Source organism: Solea solea, chromosome 11 (assembly GCF_958295425.1).
Source record: "Solea solea chromosome 11, fSolSol10.1, whole genome shotgun sequence".
Taxonomy (NCBI): domain Eukaryota; kingdom Metazoa; phylum Chordata; class Actinopteri; order Pleuronectiformes; family Soleidae; genus Solea; species Solea solea.
Window position 1 is genome coordinate 21,682,460 of NC_081144.1, and position 14,591 is coordinate 21,697,050.

Sequence of the window (14,591 nt, forward strand, 5' to 3'; positions counted from 1 at the left end):
TCCTTCCTTCCTTCCCCCGTCCTTCATTCCAGCCACAAGAAAGCCACCAGAGCTGCAGAGGCAATGACAATAGAACTGGAGCATTTCCAATGCTTACCCAGGCAGATTCAAGCCGGTGTTGAGCTTAAGGTCAATGAGTAGGAAGGATGTCAAGTAATTACAGCCAAACATAGTGCAGACCTTGTGCCTTTAAAAAGCATTTCCTGGTAATATCGTGCAAGGGGGTCTGATAGAAAGGTACAGAACACATGGCCGACTGCAAAAACCAGCTGATGATGCATCATGTTCCATCATGTTTGTGATGCCAGTTTATTTATTTCCAAACAACAATGTAAAGGACATTGCAAAAGACTTAAGAAACAGCGTAGCATTATTTGATTTCATGTCTCATGGTGGCATTCCCACACAGAGTGGTGCATTTTATGCAACAAACAATTTCCCCTCGGGGATGAATAAAGTATTTCTATTCTATTCTACTACTACAACGAATGGATTCTAGTCTGTACTAGTCTTTAGTAGGACTTTACAATTCTAATTACATTGATTTTGATTTTCCTGTCTATGTGCCTTCTTTGGCCAGTTACAGTTCTTTGGCTTTGTTCGTGTGTGTCTGTGTGAGTGGGCAGGGAGAGAAAACTAGTTCATCCATAGGTTTTGACATCCATAGGAACACAGCCCTTTCTGCCTTGAATGTGCAGGTTGTGTGAGGTTAAAATGCCAGTGAGCGTAAGAGCAAATGTTGTTTTCTGTCTCTTTGTGGCCCTGCGAGGAATCACTGGTGGTCACGTTAGGGTTGTAGTCAAGACCACCTAAACCGAGAACAAGTCGAGACCAAGACCACAGTGTATCGAGACCAAGACAAGACCAAGAGACTCGCAATTTACACGTTGCGCTGTGTTTTCTTTTGGAGGTATTTATGTACAAAGAGTCTTTGTGGTTCAGGTAACCAAATTTTATTATAGATGAATTGGCTGACATCTTCTCACGCCCTCCTCTCCTGTCACTCACATGCACTTTTGAGTTTGAAAGGGGGCGGGAGGCGTGACAGCCATTAACGGTGACAAACATTTCAAATGATAAATGAGTCAAGTTATTGGTTGTACCCGAAGCAATACCATTTATGCAAAATCACAGTAATGATATTAACAAGTTAATCCAAAAATGCACAGGCAATTTATTAATATCCCCACAGTTGTGGTCTTGAAATAAAATCCCGAGTCCACTTTGTCCCAGACCGAGACAAGACCGAAAAAATTTGACAATGGGCTCATCTGTACTCTTACATACTGGACCTTTAAAGCATCATAATCTGAGTGAGATTTTATCCTGATATGATTCCCGGCTTTGTGTGACAATGGGCTCATTATGCTGAAGCTGAAGAGGACTTGACATATTATTGTGCTGCATTGAACACAATAAATCAGTGCCTCATTAAAGCTCTCACAGCAGCCAAAGATAAACGCTACAGAGACAGAGATGCAGTGGGTGGGAAGCAGTGCCACATCTCATTTTTAGTGATCTCAGCACATTCACTGTGTTATTATGTAATCATGTCAGATTCACACAACTATTTGTATTTACTGCTTCTATTTTTAAACTGTCCGCACTTCCTGTCCAGTCTGAGTCGTAAGTCATGATGCGATACGCGATCAAGGTTTCTATACTACATCACAACACAGTTGTTCTCTTGATGTGTTGCCAGGCAATCATGACGATACATCAGCACTGGTTGAAAAGTGCTCCTGCTGATTTTCTCTATGGACTTTGGTCTATTATTCTGGGTGAACTTCAGTATCAGGATAAATCCATCACAGTGAATCAGGTGTTTCAGACGGATGCTTCTCTTTTGTCTTTCCTTTTTCCCCCTCTCAATCTATTAAAAACCCTGTTTGTGTGCATTGAGATTTGAACGATTTTAAGATGCAGGAAAGATGCATGTTCCCTCCTGTAAATGTTATCACTCTGCTCTGGAAAGTCTTTTCAGTTTGAAAGATGTTGATGTTTATTTTCATGTTCAAAAACACACAGTGTGCTTCCTCCTCACAGAGACAAGTTTTGCATTCATTTCAAAATAATAACTCGGCGCTCCCATTGGCTGCTCTTCTACACCGACTCTGCACACAGATCCTTTCCAGTGCTCTAGCTCTGACAGAAACTTCCTATCCTGCAAAGAAACCTTAAGAAAATTAAAGAGTTTAGAAGAGAGCCAGACAAGAAATTCTAAAATAATGTCTGAAAAATATATACATATGTATATACATACATCCACATATACATATTTGTATTATGATACATACTATTCATATATACAATGGTATTTCATTAAAAAAAAAAATCGACCAGCTCACACCTTTAAATGTAAGACACATGCTTTTCATGGTTGTGCGTACTCATTTTAAATGAACATAAAAATGATTCTGTCAGATTGCCTATAGGTTGTGCTGAAATAAATGATATATGACACTCTATATTACCCACTCTTAAAGCCTCGGTATATACGTTTTAACATAGTAATGGAAAAAAGCAGCCTAAATGCTCTGTGTTCTAAGGGTTAATCAATCAGACAACACATCAAACATCAAAGTGTGTTTGCAATAGACATATAAACATCAAATCAATGTATATTGAACCTACATTATAGGAAATGATATTGCGATATATATTATTGAATCATTGCCTATGCAGCCCTACACTGCACATCAAACAACTCCACTTCAAAAATCCTTAAATAACCCTTTAAAGAGTCTGTATCTTACATACTCTATTGGTTAAAATAGCTATTTTGAGTGTGTGTCCCATATCTTTATTTATATAAGCAGAGAGCTCAGATGTACAGTATATAGGTCACTAGATTTATAGTCTACTACTCTCCATCAACTGCTGGTTTGTTTGTATGTTTGCCACATCGACTGAAGGAGAAGCTTCTTAAATTACAGCCCTCAGATTAGTGCTTATGTGACTCACTGGAAAAAAAGGCTTCTTCTTCTCCACTCTCTCCATTCATTACATTTCGATGTTAATTTTTTTGCATCCTCATCATGTTTCAATGGGTAGGAGGCATGCAAGGCATTAAAATCACCCAGCAATGTGTTAACCTTTGCCATTTAACTCCATTAAGAAGGTATTTTTCAGTCATTAAACTATTAATAATATTCATTCTCCGTGTGCAAAGTGAAATTTTTCAGGAATGATCACCACTTGGTCAGAACTTGCCACTTTAACCAAAAACAAACATCCAAACATGATGTTATGATGTTTTCCATCATCCACATACAGTTTTGTCGCTCAAGGAGCTCTCATTCATCATCTCTGGCAGGCCGTCTGCATGAAATGTAAAAATTAAAGGCCACGTTCTATTTCTACAAAGGTCTGGGGCGAGATCCATTTGGAAATGCTTTGAATGAGTGATCCACAGAGCAGCCGCCTCATCATTGACGAAATGTTTTGGCAAAAACTATAAATGGGAGTTTCCCTTTAACCCCCATATTTTATTTTACTGTTGTTTTTAACCACAACTGGAAAGCAGGCTGAGCGTGTCGGAGCCATATATCTATGTATGTATGTATATATATATATATATATATATATATATGTATATATATGTGTATATATATGTATATGTATATGTATATGTATATATATATATATATATATATATATATATATATATATTAGTGCTGTCAAACGATTAAAATATTTAATCGCGATTAATCGCAATTAATCGCACGTTTTTATCTATTCTAAATGTCCCTTGATTGACAGAGGCTGTGTATCAGCCTGCAGTGCTGTGAATAAAGTGTCGTTCTTTAATGTGTTGTTGCCGTAATGAGCTAATCCGAGCTAAAGGAGCTAGCGGTCTTCGGTGGTCTCCTTACTACAGTTCGGGGGTCTGGCAGCTTGGTTGGTAACACTGCATACATCATTACTTGGATGTGGGGAGTGTGTCGACAAATGATCCAGGCTGCGTTGGAAACGGAGCGCCCGCTTGGAGACGGAGAAGCGCACAGCGCTCGCCATCCACTCAAAACGTAACGTTAGCGTGTGCAACGTGCCTGTTGTTTTGTTTCCAGTCTAGCTAGATCCGGTGTGGTGTTGTAGTTTTTCTAACATTACTAGTTGTTGCAACAGCATGTGAAAAAAACTACAAAGTTTGCTAGGCCAAAAAGATTTTTAATTTTGCGCCAAAAAAATTGACACCGTTAAAATGGGTTAGCGTTAACACCGTTAATTACGCGTTTAACTAAACAGCACTAATATATATATATGTATATATATATTTATGTATATATATATATATATATATATATACACACATGAATGTATACATATATTTGTGTATAGATGTATGGATATATGTATGCATGTATATGTATGTGTGTATATATATATGTTTGTATATCTATGTATGTATATATATATATATATGCATATATATATATATATATATATATATACATATATATGTATATATACTGTACATAAATATTAGGGCTGTCAAAAGATTAAAATTTTTAATCAGATTAATCAAAGGGTAGCTGTGGATTAATCATGATTAATCACGATTAATTACCATACGTAAATATGGCAGAAAATTCTCAGTTTCTCTTTATATTGTTGTAGGAACGGCCGACAGTCTCTTGCAATCCATTTGGCAATTGTGTTAGTCAAGTTGTCAGAGGTAGACTTACTTATTCCCCTGCGTTCGGTGAGCGTGGTGTTGATCTCAGCCATAAGCCACGAGTAGTGCAGAGTGGGTAGAATTGTGGGAAATATGGGGCGGGTCATTGCGTTATGCGTTAAAAAAAATTACCGCGTTAATTCCACAAATTAATCACCCTGCGTTAACGCGTTAATTTTGACAGCCCTAATAAATATATATATACATATATATATATATATATATACATATGAAAAATAATTGAAAGGCAGTAAAGGTAAATGTGTCTCCTGCACAGATGCATAACTATAATTCAAAGCCTAACGTGATCATTTCATGTCTGCGTTGCATCATATAAGGCACCTGCTGATGACACACTTGTTCCTGTGGTGTGACGTGTTTCAGTCTGCTGCTGTAGTTGATGGAGGGAAGAAAGAAGAGATATTTGGGGGAGGGGGTGGGGGGCCCTTTGTATGCGACGCCCAGTCAGGCAATGACATGTAAGAGAGGCAACCGGTTCGAAGTGATGGAGCGTTCACATGGCACAGGAGGTTTGATGTCGCCTGTGAGCGACAGAGAGGATTCAGCTGACGTGAAGCATTTGGGTTTTTACATGTGTGAGGAAAAAAGAGACAATGGACACATTAAAATAGCACAAACTGCACAAAGAAGTGTTTGCAGGCAGATTGGTGGGATGATGCCCTCCAACCTTTGGCCCACTCAGCTTCTTACGCGGAGCAGAGGGAGCGGTTGCAGGCCTCGGTTCCTGTGTGGTTATATTTAGCCGTGAACAGATGCAGTGCACTGGGGTGGAACACACACTGCCTCTGCTAGCCTTAATGTGAGTGTGCGAGTCTTTGTCTGTGAGTCTTGTAAAAAAACGGTCCTCCCATCATGCACTGCTGACTCTGACTCAGCAGCGCAGCACTGAAGAACTGGGTCAGAACGTTGTATACTGAAAATGAAGACTGGAACAATATGTCACGATTTGATTGTACCACAATGCGTGGGTGCTGGTTCGGTCCGTATCGCAATTCAGATTTATTGCAATTTTGTGAGCCTTCAAATGAACGTCCTTCAAATACTTACTAGGGAAAACTGGCAACTGCTACTTTGAACCACTTCTGTTCATCAAGCCAGTTGAAATATCATTGATCTGGGGGAGTGAACTACTTGCAGATCCTCGATGAACAAAATAGTTGTCGATTAATTTAGTAATCGATGAATAATCGATTGATCTATTAATTGTTTCAGCTCTAATCCTATCCTCACGGAAACGGAACATTTCCTTTTTTTGGAACAACTGGTCCAAAGCTCTTTGGTGGACCTCACTCTGTGATTGTTGTTTTTTCCTCTCCACCCTCACAACACTGATTGCAGGGCCTATATACAATGTATGTGTCTGTTTGAGGGACCTCACCACCACAGTAATGGCTGCCTAATAGCTGCAGCGGCTTTTTCACACCAACGGAGCCCAGAGGAGCCCCATCAGTAGCTAAGAGCAGGAGTTGATTAGTTTTGTCTGTTCCATCCCTCCCTGCGTTCACCTCTCTCAGACAGCATCTCCGTATATTGCCAGATAATGCAGAGTTAAATGCTCTCATGTGTAACTGGAGAGTGCAGTGTTGACTGGCGGGATGTCCTGAGAGCCACAGGAAGCTGCTGGAACAATGGAATTTACTGTTTAAGAAACAGCATTTCCAGTTCCTACTCTGCGGTCATTATTTGGAATTGGTCAGTCAGAGGAAATACAATATTATTTGTCCTGAGGAGGAAATGCCTCCTCTTTGTGTTTGTGTTGAGCTCCCGGGTGTTATCAGCTTCACATGGTTCGGGAGCTGCAGCGGCTGCATTATAGGACATTTAAGGATTTAGTAGGTGACTCAGTGGAAATGTAACTGCAATGGAGAACCCATGTGTCTGTGTGTAATTGTACAGTAACTCCACAGCAGAGGGAAAGATGCAGACGGAGTGGTGCCTTCTTAATCTGTATGTGATCACAGAGAGAGAACAGTGGAATCCCAGAATGATCCCTGTTTTGTGGAGGAAGTCTTTTTATAACAGTGAGCATATGATGAGTTATATATATATATATATATATATATATATATATATATATAAAGTCAAGTGTGTAATTTTATTTTATTTCTTTTATCTGATGCAACATCTAAAATTAAAACAGGGATGAGAACAGCTGAAGACATTGAAAACAAATAAAAACCCCAAGAATCAAAGTCCAAACTGAATAAATAATGGTTTTCCATCTACAGAGGAGTCAGAGGACGCGAGACAAACACTGACAGCAATTATGTTATAGGTCAGTGTGTTTGCACAGTGTTTCATTATCTGTTTCCCCCAGAGAGCCACATTTTAAGGTTAGCATGTGGCGAAACATACACACACACAACGAGATTTCACAAAAGCTTTGTATCTTTTTGACTTTTCATCCACTTTGGGAGCCCTAAAATACCATTTTTGGAAAACGGGTTTAGGATTTAAGGTTTAGTGCGGGTTTTTTTTATGAGGATGTAAACATTTTTTTAAACGATTTCCTATTTAAGGAAAACTTCTTAAGCACAAGAAAGAAAAACAGCACTTTGGGAAAGTTGCGTTTTCATGTGGATAAGACACTGCAACAAACAGGCCATTGGGTTTTTTTCCGAAAGACAAAAGTTGGAAAAGTACCACATATCCACCCACTAATTCTATCACAACCAAACAAGAACAGAAAATTAAAAGCAAATGAGGAAACAAAAGAAATGACACCAAGACCAAAACAATGTCAAAACTACTCAAAACTGAAGACACACAGTCTTAACTTAGCAACTTTTTAATAAATTTACATTAACGTAAGGTTCAACACCATAATTATTCTTGATTTGAGTATTTCATTTTGTTTTAAACTAAATACCTTTGGCCATTTTTCTTCAAATTTCGCCTTTTAGGCACTTGTAATTGTTTTTCATGCTACATGGTAAGTTATTACTGTAAATAAATTGAAAAATAACATCATGTATGGTAGCTTAAATCTTGGAGAATTGTGTGATTTACTCCAAATGAAAATCTTCCTATTTAAGCAAACAATTCCACAAGAATTTGGCATATTAAGTTAATGGATTTAGACATGGCATAGCATTCAAACATGCTAACATAACATGTAGCCACATGCTAAATGAGAACCTTCTACAACCGTAGCAAGACAACCTGTCTGCAAACAGTAGAGTTTGCTATATTATGTACTATGTCCCTTAAAGATGCTTGCATGAAAACCTTTGGTGTCTTTGTGGCTCCTCCAGTAAATCATGGGAAAACAAGAGTGCTACCGTGCTCTTCTTATCTTATAATGTATATTTTGGTTGCCTCAGTAATTCCTTAGCAACTACAGAGTAATAACTGTGTAACATTCCCTTAGAGAGCAGCTGTAATTACGTGATTTTATATAAACCTATATACACTGGCACCTTTCCCTATGGCTGATGCCAATCTTTAGAAACCATGATGTAGTTTTATTTGTTTCTTTGTGTATTTGTCGGTTGCTTTTCCGATGATATGTTTGGCCCATAACAGAGACTTGGCTTTATTGAAAAACACACATCTATCCAGTCTACACTGCAGCGAACCTATATATTTTAAGGCAAGGCAGCGCATTTCATACACAAAGGCAGCTCAGTGTGCTTTACGTGAAACAAACAATTAACAGTAAGAATTGGAGAAATAAAAATAAAAACAATTGAATAAAAACAATTTAGAAATAAAAATAAAAACAATTGTGTAAAAACAATTTAGAAAAAAACAAAGTACAGAAAAATAGAAAAGGAGAGAGAAATTAAATATAAGATTGCAGCATATAATAATGATTTGCTTCAAAATCATTAAAAGGACATACAGTGCAAATGAAGGGAAGTGTTTTTATCCTCGATTTAAATATATAGATATTACAATATTACAATCAGAAGACACTGTAGTTATTTGATGAAATGTGATTTTTAAATAATGATTTTGTTAAGTTGCATGAATGAGATTTGAATTGTGGATCATATCGCAATCACAATATTTGTCAATATGATGTTTGTCATCGCCAGTTTCCAACATTTTTATATCTCACAAGAGATTAAAGAATCCTCTCATTCATATACTGCAATTCTACCACTGGGGGGCAGCAGAGCACAATGACTACACACATCTCATTTACTGGCTGGTGCTGAGTTGCCACGGTAACGGGGGGGGTGGGCATGAAGCAGTCTTATTGGCAGTGAGGCTGTGAGACACAGAGGGCAGTGTTGAGCCAGAGGGCGGGCGATGAATCCCAATCAGCAGCTGAACACACACACACACACACACACACACTGACATGGACATTTCCTTTCTCCTCAAACCTGTTACATTCTCTACAAGACGAATCCGACAGAGCAAATCAACACATTGATTGGATTAGTCTGATTGTATATTCAGATAATCAAAGTCACAACTCCCGTCACGTCCCGTTTTGAAATGATAATAACGATAACCAGCTGGCGTGTTTATCTCCACAGGCATGACTGACGTGTGCCGAGGACAGCTGTTACATGGACGCTGAAGTATTCTGCTCATGCTTAAACAGTCACCACCATATGTCACTCTGACATGTTTTCATGTCGGGTTTTTTTTCTTAATTCACGTCTAAATGTCACGTGAGATTAAACGATACAAACCTCAAACAGCGCCAATTTTAAGCAAATCTTTACACTTGTTTTGTGTATTTACGGCTTATATTTTGTGCTCTCAGAATCTGAAACTGCGTTACTCACTATCTCCCTAGATGTGTGAGAGTGCACACCACCACCACCCTTTCCCCAACCCCAAAAGGAGACAGGGATGCATAACTAGATTTAAGGTTATGTAAGGCGGACTGGAGGCAGGGAGGAGATGTGTATAATCCGCTCTGATTTGGGTTAAACCCATCTCCCTCTCGCTCTATCTGTAAGAGGACAGGGGCCTTACGTCCTCACACATCTCCCCTCTGCCTCATCTGGGGATAAAAAAAAAAAAGCACCAATGTCTGTCACGTAGTCTTTTATCATCAGTCACCTCCACAAACATCTCAGCTCCCAGGAAACGTCTACCTGTGCGGTAACATCCCCCGGTGTGAGAGACACTAAGTGTAGGGCAGCAAATGTCGTGATGGTAGTTTCAAGACAAAAACATCACCCAAGGTGCAGTACAGAATGAAGCCAGCGGGTGGTGGCAGTAATCAGTTGACACGATCTTAAGATCTTAACCCTCTTACGACCGTCAAGATAAGCAGGCTGCCTGGATTTATTCTGATTTTGAGGCGGTAGAATAGTAAAAATAAAGCTCAGTGAGTGAGTTCTTCTGCTCCTTTTTCCCAAGATAACTTTCACTTTCAATATCTGGCAGTTGTTGAACCGTTTAGGAATACGGTACTGAGAAGCTGACGTCACAAACATGTGATGACCTGGTGAATCTTGTCTGTGACTGGTTGTTCCGCGGACGTCCTGAGGTTCTACCGTAATGAGTATATGGGCACAAAGCTCTATTTCTCTGCTTTCCGGTACCCATCCATCCATCCGTCTTCTACCGCTTTATCCTCCGCATGAGGGTCGTGGTGGGGGTGCTGTGCCAATCTCAGCTGACAGCGGGGTACAGCCTGGACATATTTAAATGTTCTGGATATCACGAACAGTCTAGAAGTCACGGTAATGAGAATTACGCAAGGATTGCTACCAATCCTGTCACAGAGGATTGGTAACAGAATGGTTAAACACGTCATTTGCCCTTGCTGTTAAAGGTTAATAAAGCAGGTTTTGTAATAAATTCTGTGTAGGATATGGTCAATTATTCAAAATAATTGTGTATCGCAATGTTTATTGTATCATGATGTATACATACTGATATGATTATATCAGTATGTATGTCTTTGTATGTTTATTGATGGTTCATGTCTTCCAGTCTAGACAAAAATTGTGCTGCTCACTGGATGTCAGCATGTGCAAAGGATCATGGGATATGGCCGTGAGTGTTCATTAACAAAGTCAATTCAATAATAAAGCAGCGACAACAGCAACAACATCAGAGCGGAGAGCTATATTTTGTAAAAGCCGATGAGAGAACGTCCTCTGCCAGTCTTACTGTGTCTGCTCGCGGGGATGAAGTGTGACCTCCAGATAAATTATGGCCTCTTCAGCTTTCCGTACATTCCTACACTGTCTTCACTTATCAGACCCGCAGACTGTGTCCATTATTCATATACAGTCAATGGTTTCAGATGACATTAGGGGAGAGGCAGGGAACGTCCTGGACAGGTCGCCAGTCTGTCACACGGCTGACATACAAGTATGGTGATAAACCATTCATGTACACGCGCCTGCTAATAATAGGCATGTGTATTATTGCTATTACTTTGAAATTGTAATAGTGATGCCAATATTTATTGACACACTTATTGAATATTGAGGGTGCCTGAATGCAGAGGTGTGGTGGAGAGGCTAGAGGCTCTCAGTCTTTGACGATAAACATGGCAACAGCCAGCTGTGACATCAGCAGTTTACCTTTGAGTCCTGTTCCTCTGCTGCTTGAATGACATTGTCTAAAACCGTGGTTCCACCGAGTGGAACGGTTCAGTTTGGTACAGTGCGGTACGTATTTTTTATTCCATTCTTTGGTACCCCTCCCTGAGTAAAATGATACGGTCAGGGTGGAGACAGACCAGCTACACCTCTGACAGCACACCCCGCCTACCAAGTAAAGGTACTGTTCTAACCCAAGGCTTTGCCAATAGAACCGTACCGTACTGTACCAAACTGTACGGTTCCACTCGGTGTAAATGTGGCTTTAGTGATTATTTAGCACCTATGCACATGTTAGATGTTCTGGTGATACGCTACTAGAGTGGGTGACTGTGAAGGTCCTCAGTCACCCAGTCGTCTTCAGTTGTTAGCTGTAGGCAAGTGGACTTGGTTGTTAACCATCAACGTAAGAAAAACAATGCAAGAAAACAGCAAGAAAAACAACGGATACCTGCAAATTGATAGCAATTTACGGATACCAATTAACCTAGCATAGTAAATGGGCTTTTATTTATTAGTTTTTACTCATATTTTTGTACATTGATGCATGTGAAACCGTGGGTTTCTCTCTGCAAAAGTATGGAGTAAAAGGTTCTTGTAGACAGTATTACGTATCACGTAATAACATGATTCAAAGAGTCGTGGTATTATAAGTAAAGTTAAATAAGAATGAGACCTTTCCAGATGAGAAGATATACTGTCAATAAGCAGAAAGCATGGAGTTAAACATTATTGTAGACAGTATTACGTATCACGTATTAACATGATTCATGAAGAGTTGTGGTATTATAAGTAAAGTAAAATAAGAATGAGTCCTTTCCAGATGAGAAGATATACTGTCTATAAGCAGACAAACACTCTGCATGTGCACATTAGGAAACAAACAATATGCAATAGGATTGCAACTGGGCTCTTATTGTACACAACCAAAGGATCTCCAGTCAATTGACTGTGTGATTAAACAAGTCACTGTTTATTGTTTAAAACAAAGTGCTGTGGTTGCAGAGCAGAGACGATATCTCGTGTTTTCTCGCCACATCTTGTTGTTTTTGTTGTTAAAAAAGTTATTTTTTTCCCCTTAAATGCTACTGGTAAAAAAAAAAACACTTTCAAAAGACCCAGGTACCAAAGAGGAAAATGCTATTATTTTTATTATTAAAAAATAACCCGATTTTTTTACTTTACATTGAACCATGTATTTGCTGTCTGTTTGGATTAAGAATTACAGTTACAATTCTGTAGTCTTTTTTTCTCATTTGAGTTTCATCAACAGCATTCGTGATCAAACGTACAGTGAGAAACTCAGTAATCGCCTTATGAAGTGCACACACACACACACACACACACACACACACAGTGGTGTGATTGTAATCACACCACTGTGATTCTTAAATCCTCATAAATATTGAATATTTGTTGACTTTCTCATTGATGGAGCAGGGTGCCCGGGCGGCCCACCCTCTGCTTACTGTACAGACTCCCACAGGAGGGTGTTGTTCCTGACAGTGCTCCATGGGGATGGAAACACTAATGATCCAGTCCCATTTTTGTTTTGTGTTTTGTGTTTTTGGTTTGCTTTAAAGAAAAGATATTACAGTTATTAGTTATCCCAGGGTAGATTTCATGTAGAGCTGACGTAGATTACACAATGATAATAATAATAATATTATTTACACTTAGTGGCAGAGGTGAACACCAGGCTCGGTTGTCTGCCTCAACCGGTTGGGTTGAGAGAGAGAGGTAGAGAGAAGGAGAGGAATAGAGAGATAGTGGTGTATCTGTCTTTCCTTTTACAGTCTGACTGCTGCTCTCCTAGCAGGGATTGTATTGATGGTCGTCAGCGCTGGCTGGTTGCTAGGTAACATTACCTGACTGTGCTTTGCTTGCACTGAATTACACGGTGGGTTTTTCTATACGTCTGTGTTTGTGTGTAGAAACGGAAAAAGACAGCGAAATAGACAATCAGTGTGAGATTTCACCACACCATAGTCAGCCATAGCAAGAATATTAGATTATTGTTATTATGATAATAATGATAATAATAATAATTATTATTATTATTATTATTATTATCACTACACATATGATTGGGGGGGAGATGGATATGAAACAGATGACCAAAGGGCCTCACCTTTGGTCCAAAGGGCAGATGACAGATCACGTTTTGATTCCCAGACGCTCCACTGATGCTCCCAATTCATCCGCCCATTTTTTCCCCATGATTCTTGTCTCTCAGTTGCACTTCCTGCCTCTGCCGTGTGGCAGAAATGTAACATCACTGTCATGTCTCTACAGTAAATATGGTATGAAGCTGAGGACAGTGGTCATTGTGTTTCACTTAGCTTAGTATTAGAATGGGAACTCTGCAAATGAGATATTTTGTACCAGGCTAGTTGGCAGATTTGTTTCCCCCAGACAAACCAGAATCCTAGCAACAATGAATTGAAATTTTATCGAAATACTGCAATTTTCAAATCACAGGAGGCGCAATATTTTTTGCCAAAAGTCTAAATGTGTGTCAAAGTATAATTTTAGATCTCTTGATCTACACACATCTGCACAAACATCACACAGTTTTAAATTTTTAATGTTTTTTTTCGAATGAAAATAAGAAAAATTGGTGTAAAAAGTACCATTCCCTCTGATATCACGAATCATTTCACAATTCCTGTCAAAATAATCACAATTAGATATTTATTCAATATCGTTCCAGAGGCCCAGAGTCTGCACAATATTTCTATTCAAAATCATGTAAGTGGTCTGTGTCTTCACTATAATGTCACTGGTTTAGTACAATATTGCAGAGGCAAAAACGCTCTTTCTGCTTGACCCACCTTCAGAGCGACCCCCCAATAATTCACAGCAGCACATTGACCCTGTCACCCTGAAGCAGAGAGCCAGGAGAAACTCCTCTGCTGCTGCTCAGAGGCGCTGACAGGAGGCCATGGTACCTCCCCTAAGAGGTGGCTGCCAGCTCCCCCAGACATGGATGATATATTTGGAGATCATTAAATGGTCCTAAATGAGACCCTGGCGTGAGAGCGAGCTCTGACCATCTGGCCCTATTGTGAGTGCCTGGGCTCTGTTCACACTGAGCCAGCAGCATCGCGACCTCCGATTGGCTGGATGCTTAGGAAGCCTGAAGATTCTACCCAATTAGAGTCTCTTTTAATGAGTTATCCAAACCTGCCTCAAACTCTACAGGTGGCATCTTTTTTTAATCATCTCTACTCTCACTCTTGATACGGTTTATTTCTTTGCACGTTTGAAATAAATTCAGGTTGTCTATATCTATATTGTGGTTTAATTCCTCTCTAGTTTGTGATTGAGTCAGATGGCGCTGAATTTTTAGCGATGCTCGCAGCGTG

At 39.4% G+C, this 14,591-nt stretch overlaps 1 protein-coding gene across 17 annotated transcripts in view; it reads left to right on the top strand.

The window, feature by feature from the left end:
* The window catches only part of LOC131469025 (membrane-associated guanylate kinase, WW and PDZ domain-containing protein 1-like), a 114,507-nt gene that overhangs the window by 15,561 nt on the left and 84,355 nt on the right, over window positions 1-14,591 (top strand). The window lies entirely within an intron of this gene.